General features: G+C 43.6%; 1 long non-coding RNA gene across 1 annotated transcript; it reads left to right on the top strand.

Moving 5' to 3' along the window:
• Positions 1-6,868: 6,868 nt before the first annotated feature.
• On the top strand, positions 6,869-9,216 carry LOC310825995. Its single transcript, XR_014555595.1, has 2 exons — positions 6,869-7,400; positions 9,034-9,216. It is a non-coding gene; the product is annotated as an uncharacterized lncRNA (long non-coding RNA).
• The last annotated feature ends 82 nt before the right edge of the window (positions 9,217-9,298 follow it).

Here is a 9,298-nt window from a genome sequence, read left to right as displayed (position 1 = left end):
CAAATCTATAGAGTCCCTGCATGTGGGATCCAAACAAAGTCAAAGGCAGAGATGCTGTGTTTTTTATAATCCTGCACAGGAGCCTTTTGTGTGCTTGCCTGGATTAGAGGGGTGTGTGCGTGCAGGTGGGCAGGGGATGGAGTTTCACAGAAGGGAAGCATTTTTGCCATTCTCTGGGAGCTAAGAGGTAATATTCAGCAGAGCCAACCTGCTTCACATCCACAAATTGCAAAAATGAATATAGTCAGTAACACCAGCCAGCCGGTAAATCTCCTGGCCCAGAAACCGAGCTCTTTCCTCTGGGTGATGCTGTGTATTCTAAGGACCTAATGAGAGATTAGTTCTGGCAATTCTCTGCTCTTCCTGGGTAAGCTGAAGACGCAAAGAGTTTTCAACAGTTTCGTTTCTCGTGCCTGCTCCTCTCATTGTTATGTAATGATTTTCTCATCCCTGCCTTTTTGCCTTTTATAAATACGAATTTGGCTCGAAGCCTGCTGCAGAAGCCTCTCTTTAGCTGTCACGCCACAAACAGCAATTTGCACAGTGGCACCTCTGGGCAGCATCCCTGGGCTTATTAAAAAGCAGTCCAGAGCTTTTCTCTCTCCCCCCCCCCCCATTCATACAGCAACCCAACTGCTTACACATCTGCACCAGCAAATAGCTCTTAGGGTGAGCTGCTCCTTTAAAACCTAATCAGTCCCACAAGTTCGAACAAGAATAACCTCAGCAAGAGAAAGCAGACACTAGGAGCATAGGGAATGGCCTTCTACCAAGTGAGACCTTGAACCACTTTTATCTGTGACTCTATAGCTTATTAGCAGTTTAGAAAGCTCTTCAGCCTCCACCCATTTCCTGATCTTAGCTTTGCCCTGTTCTGCTAACCCTAATAGGACTGAATCTGCCTCCACATCCAGTAGCCATTTTTTTTTTTTTATCCTGCATAAGGAGGACATTTCAGGTTACCAGGCTGGAGAGTGGGGGTTTCAAATTAAAGTCTGGCAAGTTTGCGGTTATAATAATAACACAGTCTTTTTTATTTTTAAATGAGGTGCCAGAAGACCCAGACTTCCCATCCCCAACTGGCACACCAGATCGCCTGCTGCAGGAGCAGTCAATGTGCGGCCCTCCAGATGTTGGACTCCAACTCCCATCAGCCCCAGCTAGCATGACCAATGGGCAGGGATGATGGGAGTTGGTGTCCAACAACCTTTGGAGGTCCTTACATGGGACCCCTGCCATACTGTATAAATTGTACCTATGATGCACCACAGTCTTGTTGGTTACGGTTTCTGACAAAGAACATATTGCTGGTGCTTGTAGTGGAGGAGTGGAGCTGAGCTCAGATCTTAGCTCCCAGCACCAGTTTTGCCCTCATGCCAGTGCTGGAGCTCCCTGACCTAATCCTATGAAAGCGCTGCTGTATCAACAATTCAGCTTTTAATAATGGGACCGCAGGAGGTCGTTTGCGAGATAGAAACTGATTTTGTTCACTTAGCAACCTTGGGTTTACAGCGTCTTCTCATTCGTAGATTGGATTTTTAAGCTTCCAGTTGTTAATCAGCTAACAATAATATGTTAAATGATCTTGCATGCTCTGCAGACCTTTAACAAATCAGATGTTTGTCTGTTTTTAATAAATAAATTAATTAATGTATAAATGAATAAATCAAAACCAATCCTTTGATTAGTCAAATATTTAAGCTCAGCTCATTAGAGTCTTGTGTCACCCCACACTTCTTATTTATTCACTCATCCATCAAATAAAAGGTTGCCTTGTGAATTGTGATGGTGAGGAGACAATCCCATAATACGAAAATAGCAAATTAATAAGGCTCAAAATAATAACTATTGGGCAACATCTGGCTGAGGCCAAATGTCACAATCTCCTTGTGAATTTCATTTTCAAATGGATTCTAAATGCAACGGAGGCAGGAACAAACAAGCAAAATGTGCTGAATATACAAATGGCTTCAAATATTGATTTAGCCTTTGTTGGGTTTAAACTAGCATCCCACAGATAAAAAGCTTTCTATCCTCTATATCCTGCTGCCACTCATATGGCCCATCCCCTAGGGACAGGCTCTGGGAAGACAGCGGTTGGGATGTTCTGATCTTAAAAGATGCTTATGTTCTAATCCTCTCTGTGTTCAGTCTTGCTCTCTTTTCCGGATCCGTCTCTAATTGCTTCCCTGCGCAGCCACTGTCCTCTTGTGTTCAGTTGGCTTGCAAGATCTAGAGTGTCTCCTTGCCTCCCCCACCTCCGGCTCCTTATCTCATCTTGCTGCATTGAGACTGTTACATATCAAGTGCAAAGCTGATTGTACCATTTCAAAAACACATAGCTGTGTCTGGTGCCTTATTAGACAGGAAGACTGTACAGTACAGCCCACTTTACAGTCACCCCTCAAAGCATCTAGCAAGTTGACCTGTTTTGAATGTCAGGGCTCAGCTGTGAAACAGGTGACATACCATAGGGAAGAGGGGCTACTAACCATGACATCTATGTTCTCTCTCAATGTTCTACCAGTGTGCCTCTGGAATATTCCAGTTGCTGGGGACTCAGACCTGTAGCGACTACTGTTGCACTCAGGTCCCATTTGCAGGCTTTCCATAGGCATCTGGTTGGTCACTTTGAGGACAAGGTGCTGGACTTGGCCTGATCCTGCATATCTGTTATGTTCTTATGAGTGTCTCAGAGCCCATGGGGTCAGTGCTCTGCTTTTGACACAGAGTAAGTCTCATGTCAAACGGATTTGGCAGAGTTTTGATGCCCAATAAAAAGTTGCAAAACCGGACAATAATAAAATGTCAAAAATTGCAGGCCACTTTCTGTGTCCCAAAGGCAACATACCCCATTTAGCAATTAACGTAATTAATTAATTAAGTTAATTTAAGTTAGCATTAACTAGTGAGCTAGCTTCCTCACAGTGCCTAAGGAAAGGGCTGCAAAATACAATTCTTGTTGTCTTTTCACCAACAAGAAGAGGCGGGAAAGATGCTTATGAGATTTTGTTTTGTCTTCTTTGCCTCAGGCGTCAAAATAACTTGACCTGTCTTTGCTACTTATGCACTATGACCTCCGGCGGAGGAGATTGCTGCACTGCCTCAGGCAGCAAAATGTCTTGGGCTGCCTCTGAACCTGCTTTGGACAACTTGAAAGTACTTGAGCAAGCAAAGATGTCTCTTTAGCAGTGCAGGGTCAGCTAAAGATGAGGAAAATGACCTCTGGACTGCAAACTGACAATCCTTCTGAGCCGTTAAGGGGAAATGTTTCTCTGGCTATGATGCTGCAACTGTTTGAGCTATGCACAGTATCCAAGAATTTAACTTTCCCACAATTTCTTGCATTTGAGGCCACAGAACAGAAAACAGATTGTGCTCTCAGTCTCCATTTGCTTGCATTACCCCCCTCTTTGTTTCCCTTTCTTTGTTTCCACTTTTGACACATACAGTACAGAAGAAATGGGGAACCTGCAGCCCATCAGCTGCAGCCAGCATGACCAATAGTTGGGGATGATGGGAAGAAGAGTTTGGATTTGATATCCCGCCTTTCACTCCCCTTCAGGAGTCTCAAAGCGGCTAACATTCTCCTTTCCCTTCCTCCCCCACAAGAGACTTCAAAGAAGTGGGACTAGCCCAAGGTCACCCAGCAGCTGCATGTGGAGGAGTTGGGAATCGAACCCGGTTCACCAGATTACGAGACTACCACTCTTAACCACTACACCACACTGGCTCTCCAAGGTGTAGGGCCACACAGTATTATCTTATAAGCTAATAGCAATCGCAGATATTCCACGGCTGGTCTGTATGTCGCTGACTCAGGGAAACCCTTGTGAAAATGCAATACTTCAACCCCACACTTTCAGCATGGTGCTGGAGAACCTGTGGTGAGGTAGCAAAATTTTGGGATATTTTTTTTTCTGGCAATGAACAAAATAATTGGTACCCATATTGTAAAAAAACCACACACAAAAACCACCCTCCTTCCTCAAGAACATGAGAATGTTACATTTTAAAACTTTAATCAGTTATAAGCTATTAGCAGCAAGAGTGACAATGGCACATTACTAGAAAGACTTGAAAGGGGCAGATTTGGACTGTTGATACATCAAACCATGGCAAATTGCATTGATGGAGAAGCTCACCAAGAAACAAAACAAGAGCAGCTGCATATACTGTATACAGATATCTTGCCTCCTGTCTTTGAATAAGTGTGCTAATCTGTTGCGGATTTGTACGGTTATTCCAAAACCTCAAATAGGAAATAAAATTTATAGATGTACACACAAAAAATACCGAAGGCTGCGTAGGCTCCTCAGTGGAAACAGAATGCTAACTGTTGGGTGGTGGGGCAGAAAACAGATGGGCGATGGAATAAAATACATTGGTACCTCGGTTTAAGAACGATTTGGTTTACAAACTCCACAAAACTGGAAATAGTGTCTTGGTTTGAGAACTTTACCTCGGTCTAAGAATGGAAGCCGAACGGTGGAAGGGCACCAGCGGTGGGAGGCCTCATTAGGGAAAGCGCGCCTCGGTTTAAGAACAGTTTTGGTTTAAGAACGGACTTCCAGAACGGATTAAGTTCGTAAACCAAGGTAAGAACTTAATTCATTCTGGAGGTCCGTTCTTAACCTGAAACAGTTCTTAACCTGAAGCACCACTTTAGCTAATGGGGCCTCCTGCGCCACCGCTGCATGATTTATGTTCTCATCCTGAAGCAAAGTTCTTAACCTGAGGTACTATTTCTGGGTTAGCGGAGTCTGTAACCTGAAGCATCTGTATCCCAAGGTACTACTGTATCTGGAACAGAAGCATCCGTGCTGTAACATTTTGTTGCAGGCTCTACTTGTATATTCCAGTTTGTACACTATGTAAGGGTGTCAATTCAACCTTGTAAAGTCAATGAGCTGAAGCATGCTAAATCAGCACTGAACCTCTATCTATAATGGGGATCTTCTGCATTTTAACTGTGAGAATAAGGTTGCCAGTGTTTTAACAGACGGAGGCGTAATGACAGAGCGGGTAAAAGAGGTAATCCTGTGGACAGGTATTTCTGTGCTTCCTCTCAGGGCTTTTTATCTCCCCTGACATTGAGGAATGGTCAGCTAAGTCCTTCCCCTGAATGTGCCTTCACTCCTCCTTGTTTGCAGCTGGTACAGAGAGAAACCATCTGCTGGAAATAGCATGAGTAAAGTATGCTAATTTAGCGTGTGCACTGTGCACATCCATAAGGTTGCTATTCATCATGAATAAATCACATCCTATGTAAATGAGGCTGCCTGGATTTGTGAGGCCGCGATACAGCAACCGTGTTCATTAAATGAGTGAATAACTTGCAGTGCGGTAGCCGGTGATCAGACAGGCGAGTTGCAACAAGCAACAGCTGCACGCTGCCACCTCTCTGCGCGACTTGATATGCAAATGACAGCTTATTGCAAAATAGAAAACATTTATTTGCCACATAAGAGGTTGGAATTCATTTACCAGTCTAGAAATTTGAACAGAAGCCTGCCTAGAAATTGTGGGCTCAAAAATAATTGCACATTTTCAAGGATTTGGCGTATTTGCTTCAGGAATGAAACTCCTGCAATCGGATCCTGATCTCCCCCCCCCCCTCCCCTTCAGCAACTTTCTTCTTCCTTCCTTTCAAAATACAGGCACGTTAAAGGGAACCCCACATTTAACATAGCGTGTTTGCCGGAATGCAGGTGCCATTCGCACTCGGCCTGCATTGTGTGAACTGGGATTTAAAGTTATCTTGCATTGTGAACTTCTCACTTCCCTCAGTCCTCAACACCCAGTGCTGGTAGTGGTGTACACCAGAGCAGCAGCAACAGCCACAAAATGGCAGCCATGATGTCATTTCTGCAATCTGGATTTCTGTTTTGAATGCAGGACGTGAAAGAGGGTGGGGAGGGCCCCACCACACCAAAATATATCAGTCAGTGCCTTTCTCTAGGCTGAAAGGATGGGGCACTTTCTAAGAGCAATGTAATTGTGCTGGTAATTCTTCTTGCTGGGCCCAGAAATACATTCACTCATTTTCTTGGGGGCAGGCGAGCTGGAACTTGTCACTTGGGTACAAAAGCCCAGAGGTGATGATAATACCACAGGGAGGTGTTAGGGAACCTCAGTGTTCATGACAAGCTGCAACACGACCCCTCCGCTGCTCTTCAACAAAGGAAATACCCTCTTCAACTCTCTAAATGCTGAAATCCATTAAAAGCTCCTCTGTGGCTTTTGGTTTATACAGTCTTCCATCTCACTCCAGGTTTCTAACTTTTGATGTGATTTTTTAAACCTGGCATCTTGCATAGCGTATGTGTCACAGAGAATCAGCTTTTGAGTGTCGTTATCTTGACAACAAAGGTTTATATTTTCCAAAACAGGATTTGAGGACACAGGGTCCCTGAGCATGTATTGAATCAGGATGCCTTTCTTTTGAGACTGAAACCCACTTCTGCTCAACCCCATCCTATAAAAGAGGTTATAGGAAGTTGGAAAATATAAAAAGCTCAATTCGGTGTTCTCCCCAACAGAAATCTAACAGTACCAACATTCTGTTCTCTTACATGTTTTCATGCAACACTAACAGGATAACACGCCACTGCTTTGGTAACTGTGGCAGTGTGAACACTAGGTGAAGCTGCAACTGGTGGAAATTCTCCTTTTAATGCAAGTCTCCTACCCCACTCCTGGCATTTCATCTTCTTGGTATGGCAGATACCCAAGTGAATAAACATTTGCTTGATTCACATCTACTATTAGAGACCGATTTGTTTCCCTATCTGTCTCTATTTTACATTATATTTGCTTATTATGTGTCCTACTTAAGTCTGTCTTATTCTTACTGCATTTCTTTGCAATTATATATATATATATTTAAACAACAGAACAGGTTGCCTTCTTAACCACTGGGTTTAAATTGGCGAGCCAAGTTCTTCTGCACTGTGATTTGATGTGCATTTGTGCTAGAGCATCCCCTGAGGTAACCAACACAATTCTACAAAGCGAACTACATTTGGGGCTGCATTCTATATAAAAACATTAGCCCTTATGGCCTGCCTAGTCCAGCATTCTGTTCTCACTGTGGCCAACCAGATACATAGGAAAAACCCACAAGCAGCATCCTGAGTGCAATAGTACTCTTCCCTCCTGCAGTTTCCAGCAATGGGTATTCAGAAGCACACGGCCTCTGGCAGTGGAGGTGAAGCACAGCAGTTGTGGCTAGTAGTACTCTGGTTCCAGCAGTAGCCAATCTCTTGCCCCAAGGAAACTCGGAAGTAGGCCATTTTGGGGATAGCCATACCTCTTTGTTTCTTCCCTGCAGGTAGGGATGTGAGGTCTACTGCCTCTGAGTAAGGTTATTCCATTTTTGTTTATAAGGACTAGTAGAGGTATGTGAGCCAGCATTACCAGAGCAAACGAAGGCATCCTAAATGCCTTCTCTGACTGCCTATCTTTAGTTAGCCAAAATGGCACAACCCACACATAAAAGGGAGGCATTAGCAAGTTCAGGGAGACTCTGAGGTTTGCATAAGCACAAAAAACAAAAGCCACTTTACAGAAACCTATTGAGATGGAATGGAATAGTGTTTCCTGGCAAAGAGCATGGCTGGCTGGCAATATGAACAGAAGGACTTTCACATTTTGGTGCATGCCTGACTTCTGAAAGACATTCAGGTCTCAACTTACACGTCACAGAACTCACTTGATGGCCTAGGAGAAAATATTATCTCCAAGGCTTTTTGATTTTCAGACTAAATGGAATGGTAATCAAGTCTGCCTGGGAGCCATCTCAGCAACTCTGGAAATCCTGTTCCTTAATTCTAAACTCCTTGATCCTAAATGGCAGAGGTTGCTTAGTGGTGAGAGAGATGCATTCTGCAAACACTCAGAGATAGTTTTTCCATTGTTGCTTTGCCTGCTCCAGGACTCAGCATTTGTTTTGAAAACAAAATCCTGAGCCCTTATTCTACCTCAAATCATATACTGCAGCTGAGTGTCAGCCTCACTTTCCCTTCTGCAAAAAGGAAATTGTGCAGAGCAATCCTATGGACATTTGCTCAAATGTTAAGTTCCACTGATTTAATGTGGGGTGTGTGTGGATTTCAACATACTGGGGAAGTGGATCAAGTGTTAACTAGGCTAGCTAGGCTTCCTTGAATGCAAGAACTCCTTCTGTCCATGGGCAGAAATGAGATCCTGTGGAAGATTCAGTCAGTAGACAGGAGGAGGGATCTGCTGATATTTTAGTTGAAGTAAGCTAGTCCTTTTGAGGCAGTGGAAGACAGGAGTGCCTGGCATGCTCTGATCCATGGGGTCGCAAAGAGTCCGACACAACTAAATGACTAAACAACAACAGTCCTTTTGAACTGGCATTCGATTAGCTGGCTGAAACCGAACTTAAGTGGGTTCAGACTGCTGGTTTTTTACTCATGTGTTCAACAGTGGTGGTTCCATATAGTCAGACTAATGTGAACTGGGGAATTATTTTAGGTAGATTCTCCTCTGTTGTCTGACAGGCTGTCAAAATCTGTAAATGAGGGCTTGATCAAACCTGACAAGAGTTCTTTCTGTTTCTTAGGATTGCATGAAGTCTTGAATTTAAAAGGTCCCTTGTGTGCTGCCTGAATCCTACTTCTCCAGGCCATTTCCCTGTACAGCAAATCCAAATGTTGTAAACTAATGTGAATAGGAAATAATGTCACCTGCAAAATTAAAATTTTAAAGTGGGGGGGGCACACCATTTGCATGCCTCTATAAGGCTTTGTTCAAAAGAACAAAGCTTGGAAATCCACCCTATATCAACTGTTAAATTTACTTCAGGCCTCAAAATTAACCACATTGGAGGTGCAGACGGCATTAAGGAAACTTAACCGGTGTTTGTTAGTATCCAGTCGCTTTTTGTGGTTTGTAAAAAAAAATAATTAATACTGAAATAGCACCTTATTTTTTTCTCTTGCAACCCAGTCAGATAGGCGGGGTATAAATAATAAAAATTATTTATTATTTATTTTATTTTCCCAGGATACCTTCAGGAAAACTACGGTGAATTTCTCATCATCTCAAGACATCATCCGCGTGGCCGCTTTCTTGTCCGAAAGGGTGAAAGTTGGAAACCACTGGAAACAACAGCAGAAGTGAAGTGTGCGAACAGTTCTGTACTGGATAATGAAACGCGCTGGAATAAAACAACCGCCTGGAAGAGTCCCCTCCGCGGACCGCCCTTTCCTTCTCCCTTCTCTTTCGCGGGAATCCACTTTCTTGGATTTCCTCCTCCCCTTCGCATTTT

This window comes from Podarcis gaigeae, assembly GCF_964106915.1.
Source record: "Podarcis gaigeae genome assembly, chromosome: 1".
Classification (NCBI taxonomy): domain Eukaryota; kingdom Metazoa; phylum Chordata; class Lepidosauria; order Squamata; family Lacertidae; genus Podarcis; species Podarcis gaigeae.
Note: the sequence above shows the minus strand (reverse complement) of the source record. Positions and strands in the feature narration are given on the sequence as shown.